Source organism: Capsicum annuum, chromosome 10 (assembly GCF_002878395.1).
Source record: "Capsicum annuum cultivar UCD-10X-F1 chromosome 10, UCD10Xv1.1, whole genome shotgun sequence".
Lineage (NCBI taxonomy): Eukaryota > Viridiplantae > Streptophyta > Magnoliopsida > Solanales > Solanaceae > Capsicum > Capsicum annuum.
In genome coordinates this window covers 135,700,646-135,710,852 of record NC_061120.1, presented here as the reverse complement: position 1 = coordinate 135,710,852, position 10,207 = coordinate 135,700,646, and the positions used below count along the sequence as shown (strand labels likewise).

Here is a 10,207-nt window from a genome sequence, read left to right as displayed (position 1 = left end):
ATCATTTTATGTTTACTCTACCGTTTTTATTAAATATTTTTATTTTTTTAATACTTAATTAATTAGGAATAATATAATAAAATTATGATTGAAGCAGACATGTAGAGTTGTCAATATGGGCTTGGCCCGTGAGGCCGGCCCAACTCAATCCTTTAATTAAGTGGGATTGGGCTAAGTTTTTTCAGCCCATTTAGAAATGAGGCTTATAAGCCTAGTCCCACTTGACCCGGCGGCCTCAGTGGCCTAACCCATCAGCGTCAGAGGCCAGCCCATTGACTGAGACATTAAAATTAATTATTAAATATTTTTAAATTGGTCATTTATTTACTAGGCATTAGAATTTTGTCAGTCTTTTCTAACTAACTGCTTATTTTTTTTATTCATTTTTTGGTTGATACTAATTTTTTGAAAGTTCTTAATGTGTGTTTGAAATGGCTGGTAAGCTGCTTTTAGTTGTGAACTTCAAAAAGTTGCTTTTACTCGTGATTATTTAGTAGTTGTTGCCTTTGTTTAATGCAATATTTTGTTCTTTAAATTTAGGTTCTCTTCTATTATAATCTTGCTTCTTTTATGTAGATACTTTGTGTATATCTATATTTATTATCTTAATCATATTAGAATTTTTCTATGAAATTTGTAGCTAATCATCATTTCTTTGCTTATTACAGTAAATGTCATGAGTTAATTTCAACTAATGGATCGTTTGGTGTGAGGTATAAGGAATAAATAATTCGAGATAAAATGAAGGACTATTTTATTCCATGTTTGGTGTGAGGTATTAGTAAGTACCGACATTATTTATCTCACAATTTATACCATAGTGATGAGATAAATTATCTGTATACATAATGAAATAACTAATTCCGAGATTAATTATCTTAGGATAACTCTTTTCCAACTTAGCGACCCTTAAAAGTATTAGTAAGAGGCCTATAACATGTTAAAAACTAGTAGGAGATATAATAAAGTGAAACCATAAAAGTTAGTGATAGTATAGTGCGTCCAATATTTTTGTTTATCATATTTCGGGTTGCTTTTATCTTTTCTGAAGGGCCAACCTGTCCCAATCTGTGGTCCGCTTAGGGCTGGGTTGGGCCACTATTGTAAAGGTCCTTTAGTTAAAAGGGCTAGCCCGTCCTAGCCCATTTAATTATTGAAAAAATTACAGAAAGTAGCAAACTTAAGACTATAATTACAATAAATAGTAACACTTTTGTAAAATTACAGTTTATAAACAAGAGTAACATTATTTTACTCATTAACTAGACAAGTCATGTTTTACTCTCACTACTTTACATTTTTCTATTTTCACTCTATTTCACCTTATTCGAATATAACCATATCTTTTACCCCTTTTTTTTCATCTTATTTTTTTTCATTTTATTTTTTATTTTATTTTATTTTCATATTTTTATTTCCACTTTATTTTCCCTTTTCTATTTCTCTTCTTTTTTTTTCTTTTCTTTTTTTTTCTTTTTCATATTTAAAAATAATTATCTCCATGATCTTCAATATTTCAAAATAAAATATGATTACTGTCTTTCACTCTCTTATATCTCTACCTTTTCTTTTTCTTAGTTTTTTTTCATCTTATTTTTTATCATTTTATTTTTTTATTTTGATTTCTTTTTCTTTTTCATTTTTTTCCTTCCACTTTATTTTCTCTCTTCTATTTCTATTTTTTTTCTTTTTCGTTTTTTTTTTTTTACTTTCTCATATCTTTTTTTCTTTTTTTTTTACACTTCTTTTTCTCTTTCTTCCTTTTTTTTCTTTTTCAACTTATCTTTTTTTCATTTTTTTTTCTTTTTATATTTTTGTTTTTTCCCGTTTTCTTACTCTTCTATCTCTAACTTTTATTTTGAAAAAATAAATATTTATATCACATACACATATTCAAAAAACATACTAAATACATAGTTATACAAATCTGGATATATATTTACAGTACAAAACGTATACATGTATCTGCATATGCATTTACAGAAATACATATCTCACTCATATGTATATATAAACGTATAGGACACAAAATTTCTATAATATAAAGGACAACTATATACATATACATATAGGTAACCAGAAAATACATGATACATATCTTAAACGGTAAAAAATAAAAATAACTACATGTGTTACCATCTAGAATGACATAGAACAGTTTAAAGACAAATCCAACATCGTACAAAAATACATATAGATATGCATTTATATATACAAAATATAAATACATGCACATACCCCCAAAAAATGATAATACATTTGTGACATAATACAACTATCTAATTGCGCTTGAACTACACATTTCTTTTTGCTCATGTAGACACCACAAATATTCTTATGAAAAAAAATCATGCAATGCTCCTTTGATAACATCGTCTTAATACGTTCTTCAATATCAGTGACTGTGTGACATTCTATATGTGGTGCAAATCTTGAAAGTACTCTTGCCATGAATATATGATCACGCAACACTTATAGAACAAAATAGTGACATAAATTTATATACATGTACTTTTCACAAAAATATAATACAAAATACATAGTATGCGTATGTTTTCTTTTACATAATATATATTACATTACAAAAAAATACATATAACTTCGCATACGTATTTACAAAATACATGTCTGATCCATATGTACATTACTATACAAAAAATATAAATATGACTGATATATATTTACGAAATACATATCATATTCATATTAAATAGTAACAAACATAATTATACTATATATCTTCATATGTATTTGCGAAATACAAAGGTGACTCATATGAAATAAGAATATACATATGGTTAGGTATGTATTCTGTAAATACATATGCAGAGCTATATATATTTTATACGGTGTTGGATTTGTCTTTGAACTGTACATATTATGTCATTTTAGAGGGTAACATATGTACTTATTTGTTTTCTTTTACTGTTTAAGATATGTATCATGTATTTTTTTATTACCTATATGTATATGTATATAATTGTAATTTTTGTTATAGAGATTGTGTCCTACATGTTTATATATATATATATATATATAAATATATATATATATATATATATAAATATATATTACTATAAATACATATGCAGATCTGTATGTCTATTTATTCTGTATATTTTTTTAATATGTATATATGATATAGATATTTGTCTTTTAAAAATAAAATATAGAGATAAAAGAGTAAAAAAAAAATTGAAAAAAATAAAAACAAAAAATAAAAATTCGAAAAAAAAGAAGTGAAAAAGGGGAGGGGAGGGGGAAGAGAAATAGAACCTAGAAATGGAAGTGTAAAAACAAAAGCGAAATTTTATTTTTTTTAAAAAAAGAAGAAAATGAAAAAAAATATGAGAAAGAAAACGAAAAAAGAAAAAAAAATAAAAACGAAAAAGGAAAAAAAAAAGAGAAGTAGAAGAGAGAAAATAAAGTGGAAAGAAGAAAATAGAAAAGAAAAAGAAATTAAAATTAAAAAAAAAAAAGATAAAAAAAATGAAAAACTAACAAGAAAAAATAGTTAGAGATATAAGAGAATGATATTTTGCAATTTTGAAGATCATGGAAATAATAATCTTCATATTTGAGTTTGATTTGGAAAAGGAATCTACTAATCTAAATAAGAGTAATTTATGAGAATTTAATTAGATGGGATAATTATTTCTTATTTAACTCAATTAATTTGAATAAAACAAGAACAGTAAATCTTATTGTATATGTATTTGTATAGCAACAGTTTACTTAAATACAAAATACAATTTGCTATTTTTCGTAATTATAAAACTGTTGCTATGAAAGTTATAAGTAAGGCTCTATAGTTGTTATTTCTGAAATTTTTTCATAATTCTTTAGGCCGCTAGGGTTGGGTTGGGTTGGGTCAGCCCATTTTGACAGCTCTACAAACATTTTATAAATATCTATTTTACTTTTTTATTAAACATGATTAATTTTTAATACGTAATAATCAATCAAATATCACGATTGAAGCAGCAAAACAGCCATGACTTAAATTACTCATAATAACTAATTAAAAGCGATATAGCAAAATTACTATAAAAATGCTTGGGTAAAAAAATTAACTGGACCTCATATAAGATGTCAAGTTAATTTAAAATATCAAGAGTTAATTTATTATTCTATCTCTATTTTAATTTTTAATTAAATATTATTAATTTGTTTATTACTTAGATGACTTATAATAATTAATTAAGGGTGATATAGTAAAATTATGATTGAAATAGCTGAAGTAATATGTCATAAATAATTATTTTGTTTTTTAAAAAATATTATTATTTTTTTAATATATAAATGACATATAATAATTATTTAGGGATGATACAATAAAATCACGAAACAAGGAGATATGTTGACGAAAAGGTATTGCTTTACCGTGATTCTATATAGTACTAACTAATTTACGCAATTTCAATATATATATTATAAAAAAAAAGGACAGCCCGATGCACTAAAGCTACCGCTATACGCGATGTCCGAGGAAGGGCCCCACTATAAGGGTGTTATCGTATGTAGTCTTACCTTACATTTCTGCCAGGGACTGTTTCCAAGGCTGGAACCTGAACCTCCTGATCACATGACAGCAACTTTACCAATTACTCCAAGGTCAATATGTATATTATATTAAAAATAATTAAAGAAAATAAAATGATCAGCTGAAATTTTAACTTTGAAATTCATACATTTTAAGGAATTGAAACAGTGGTCAGCGAAAATTTTAATTGTAGGTCCACATATTAAAGAATTGAAACAATGGAAGAAAAGGTGTAATAAACTAAACCTAGCCTGGATTTTTTGTCCAATACTCAAAATGTATAAATATTTAGGTACAACTTGAAGCAGACAAAAATAAAATATACTTTAAATACCCTCAAATTCATTAATAATTTCATGAAGCCCACATGACAACTATAAGGTACGTGCTTCACTCACGTATTTATATATATAGTAGTAAAGCAATTCATAACTATGAGGTATGTGCTTCACTCACATATTTATATATAGTAGTAAAGTCATTCACAAGTTGCAACCATTCTCTGTATAACATTGGTCAGAGATTATGATATTGGATAATATAAGCTTAGTGAAGTGAGATACGATCAGTGATACCGGTCTCAGTTTGATTGGGACTGAGGTATAGTTGTAATAATTATTCTCTGCTATCAATTCTTGTACCAAAATAATTGATATGCCTGATCTGAACAAAATATATTTTTTTAATCAAGAAAATGTACGGTTACAATACAAGTATTACTACAAACAAGCATCAAAATAAATAACATAAATTACACGAGGGGAAAAGGAAAAACATTCACGGAATAATGCATTAACGATTCGAAACAAGAACGAAGCTTTGACTAAAGAGCACAACTAATTTGAACATTTTCAACACTAAGGACTATATGAAGCTCACAAATAAGGACTATATGAAGCTCACAACAATTTCTGGAAGCGTCCAACAGGATCTTTCACTCATCCTCTTCTACGCAAATTCGAAGATACTGGATGTTACTGTCAGGATTAGATAGGAGACACCGTGTTATCAAGAATGCCTGTTGGCCTCTTCTGTACAACCTACAAACTAGCCAGCACCATAATTAGATTCTTCTTCTGCAGAATACATGATCAACGCCAACCATTTCATTTGCAATGCAGCATGTTCTACAAGACACAACCAACTCCAAATATCTATACAAACAACTTCTTCAAAATCTACACAAATATCTAAAAGAAAAGCGTTGTCCACGATAGAACCCAAAACAGTACATAGACTTAAATTGATTATGTAATTTTCAGGGGGGGGGGGATTGTTCACACCTTCTTGTAAGGAGAAATTATGGATTTGGATGTCAACAATTTAATCTTTCAATCTTTTTTGGGAACCTGGCTAAGAAAATATTCAAGATGTCTTTATCAAAGAAAATGTTCAAATGCATGATAAAAGGTGCAAACAAAGAAAGAACTGAATGTACATCGCAAATACCAATTTGCTGCATCCACTATTTAGCAAAGCATGAATTTCTACTGAATCATAAATCTACTTCCCAATTCTCTTCCCCTCTTAGCTCGACTTAATCCCATGCTCCCCATGTCAACTCAAAACCAAAAAGTATGATTGCTTCTGATCTTTTGCATCATAGCCCTTTTCTTTCCAACAATATGATCCCACTATTTTCCTTTTCGTTCCAATGACGCCATTAAAGGACCATCACAACTACATCAAAATCAATTTACAACATGCTACTAATACATACCATCATATATTTTGATAGCATATTCACGAGTGGATCTTCAAGATCAAAACATATCTGTTCACCATACAACCAAGTTTTATGCTGTTTGATGCCTTCCCTAATAGAAACTCTGTAGAAACCTTGAACCACCTGGGTGTCTCTCAAATTCTCACCCATACCTCATGGATGCCCCACCAAGTATGTTACACCCACTTCCCAAACCCCTTCCTCTCCCAGTTCAATTATGAGCTCCACATTGTTATCGTTTCAAGTCACTTCAATTGAATATCCAAATTGGGATACTGAAAACATTATAATCTCATAATTAGGAAGCCAACCAGATTTAACACATACACCTCACTGAACTTCACAGGTTCAATCAATTTTTCCTGGCAACTTCCACCACTAGATAGTTGGCAAACCTTGGCCCTAGTAACTCCTATATCAGACCTTGATGTTGCGACTTCAGCATTATTCAAGAAGGTGCATGGCTGACAGAAGTAACAAAACAACCACAATATACACCATTGCTAATTGAAAAACAAGGTCGAGTCATTTATGCAGTAGTCAAGGGACTTTGTGATCAAATGGCACTAGAAAGAATTTCTCAATATGAGAGCCATTGCAAATAGTGTAAAACTAGCCCCTCCCATACATTGCTAAATCAATTGTCAAATAAGAAACTCTCACTATTAATGCTGCTTCTTCCTTCTTCCAGGTCTAACCCCAAAAATCAACCCAACCATTTTACAATTTTATGAAGGACATGTTGGGTTCAATATGTATGAAAAAGGTGTGAATGGAAAATGGAGGGACACAACCTTTGAGAAAAAGACATATTGCTTTGGAAAAGGAGTGACTATTCAGATAGTTATGTCTGTTCAGAAAAAGACACAATGTTTCGAATGAACAGAGATGACTCTTCCAAAAAATACACCTTTTCAGATGAACCATTGCCACCTTTGGGAAGGGGCACTTGCTGACTATATAAACCTGCATTTATCCACAGGTTTATGAATGAAAAATTTTATGAAATAAAAACTATTCTTGTCTTCAAAACATTCTTTGTGATCAATCAAATCGTTGAGTGAGTTCGACGAATCCAATTATTTGAAGTACCACGATAGTTGGATTGAAAGTCATTTTATCCTAGGAGGAAGATACCAAAACCTCGGGTACAGTGAGGAGAATTAGTCCTTAAGGACACTCCGTGAAGACGGGGGACTTGGCTTTATATTTCTGTTTCATCTTAATTTCTGAAAAAATAAAACACACTTCTTTGAAAGATCACTTTGATCTTGTGTTGAGGGTGTTTTTGTACTTCATAGTGTTCTTGTTTTAAACTTGAACTAGTGTTGAAGTTATTGTGCCTAATACAGATTCTTGTACCCGAAAACACCATAAAATAACAATCTTAAGGAATAATCTTCTGCAGAATCTGTATTACTTATTTTTGGAGATTAAAGCTTTAAGTTTTCTACTCCGTTTGAACTTAACTAGTGATTCGAAGACATAAAATCTTCATCACAAGTTAAAGATCATTCAGTTGACGATTGGAAGTCATAAAAACTTCATCGTTAACTAGAAACAAAAAGAAGAGTTTAAAGTTGCTTAACTTTATAAATAGTATTCTGAAAATACTAAATTTTATTGTCTTGTGGTGACAGAAAAAATAACTAACGAAAGTCAAATGCAATATGCGGCTATCACTGTGGGGGCAACTAGCATTGCTTCAATAAGTCGAGCAAATGCTCCACAACCAATGACACCTGCGGAGAAGCCCGAAAAATTTGCGGGCATTGACTTTAAGCGATGGCAGCAAAAGATGTTCTTTTACCTCACCACTCTATGCCTTCAAAGGTTCACTAGTGAGGATGCTCCTGAGGTGCCCGAGGAAACCTTGGACAAAGAGCATTTCATGATTGTAGAGGCTTGGAAGCACTCAGACTTCCTTCGCAGAAATTATATCTTGAGTGGTCTCCAAGACGACCTCTACAATGTTTACAGTGGAACTAAGATATCGAAGGAATTGTGGGGGGCACTAGAACGAAAATATAAGACATAGGATGCGGGAATTAAGAAATTCTTTGTTGCAAGGTTTCTAGACTTTAAAATGATAGATAGCAAATCGGTTGTCTCTCAAGTTCAAGAATTGCAAGTAATCATCCATGATCTCTTAGCAGAAGGTATATTTTTGAAAAATACCTTAGTTAAACAAATTGAAAATGTTCTTAGTACTCACATAAACTGTTTTGTAGGTTTGATTGTGAATGATGTATTTCAAGTAATAACGATCATTGAGAGGCTACCACCTATGTGGAAAGACTTCAAAAACTACTTGAAGTACAAACGCAAGGAGATGACTGTCGAAGATCTTATTGCCCGACTGCGTATTGAAGAGGATAATAAGGCTGCCGAGAGAAGGTCAAAAGGGAATTCTACAATTAATGGAGCACATATTGTAGAAGATGACCAAAACAATTCTAAGAAAAGGAAGAAAGTTGAACAAGGAAGCAATTAACCCAAGAAGAAATTCAAGGAAAAGTGCTCCAACTGTGGCAAAATTAGCCATAAGTCAACTGATTGTCGTGCCCCTAAGAAAAGCAAGAAAAAGGATCAAGCTAATATGGTTGAGTCCAACAAAGAATGTGATGATCTGTGTGCTATGTTCTCAGAATGCAACTTGGTGGGGAATCCTCGCGAATGGTGGATGGATTCTGGTGCCACCCGCCATGTGTGTACCAACAAAGAGTTTGTTTCATTATTCGCTCCGGCTCAAGTAGAAGAAATAATCTACATGGCTAACTCCGCTACGGCTAAGGAAGAAGGAACAGGAAAAATGGGCTTGAAAATGACTTCAGGAAAGGTCTTGACACTTAACAATGTCTTGTACGTTCCGGAGTTACGTAGGAACTTGATTTCTGTTTCACTTCTAGACAAGAACGGATTCAAATGTGTAACCATTTCTGAAAAAATTGTAATTAGCAAAATAGAAGTATATGTAGGAAAAGGCTATCTCACCAAGGGCCTTTATAAGATGAATGTAATGAATGTTGAAATCAATAAAAGTTCAAATTCTTCTTACTTGCTTGAGTCTTATAATTTGTGGCATGAACGTTTAGGCCATGTTAATTACAAAACATTACGAAAACTGATTAACTTACAGGTTTTGCCAAACTTTGAGTGCAATAAATCAAAGTGTCAAATGTGTGGAATCAAAGTATGCAAAGCATACTTATAAGTCCGTTGAAAGGAATACCAATCCTTTAGACTTAGTACACACTGACATTTGTGATATGAAGTCCACACCATCACGTGGTGGAAAAAAATATTTCATAACTTTTATTGATGATTGCACTATATATTGTTGTGTCTACTTACTAAATAGTCAGGATGAAACAATAGATGCATTTAGGCAATACAAAGCTGAAGTAGAAAATCAGTTAGAGAAAAAGATAAAAATGATAAGAAGTGATAGGGGCGGAGAATATGAATCTCCTTTCGCCGAAGTATGTGTAGAGAATGGAATTATCCATCAAACTACGGCCCCGTATTCACCTCAATCTAATGAAATTGCGGAAAGAAAAAATCGAACTTTGAAAGAAATGATGAATGCCTTTCTTATAAGTTTCGGTTTACTGCAAAACTTGTGGGGGGAGGCTATCCTTATAACCAATCGTATACTCAATAGAGTTCCCCATAGTAAGACACAATCAATTCCTTATGAGAAATGGAAAGGAAGGAAACCCAACTTGAAATATTTCAAAGTGTGAGAGGGTCTAGCAAAGGTCCAAGTTCCTATGCCTAAAAGGGTTAAGATAGGACCTAAGACTGTGGACTGTGTGTTCATAGGATATGCTAAAAGCAGTAAAGCATGTCGGTTTTTGGTTCATAAATCCGAACATTCGGATATAAATGAAAATACGGTAATTGAATCAGCATTATCTGATTCAATTACCGTATTT

The 10,207-nt window shown here is 31.1% G+C and overlaps 1 protein-coding gene across 1 annotated transcript in view; it reads right to left on the bottom strand.

The window, feature by feature from the left end:
- Window positions 1–5,207: 5,207 nt before the first annotated feature.
- Window positions 5,208–10,207, bottom strand: part of LOC107863939 (calcium-dependent protein kinase 4) — a gene marked incomplete at its 5' end in the record, with an annotated part of 20,836 nt that continues 15,836 nt past the window's right edge. The window contains 1 exon segment of the mRNA XM_016710147.2: window positions 5,208–5,590.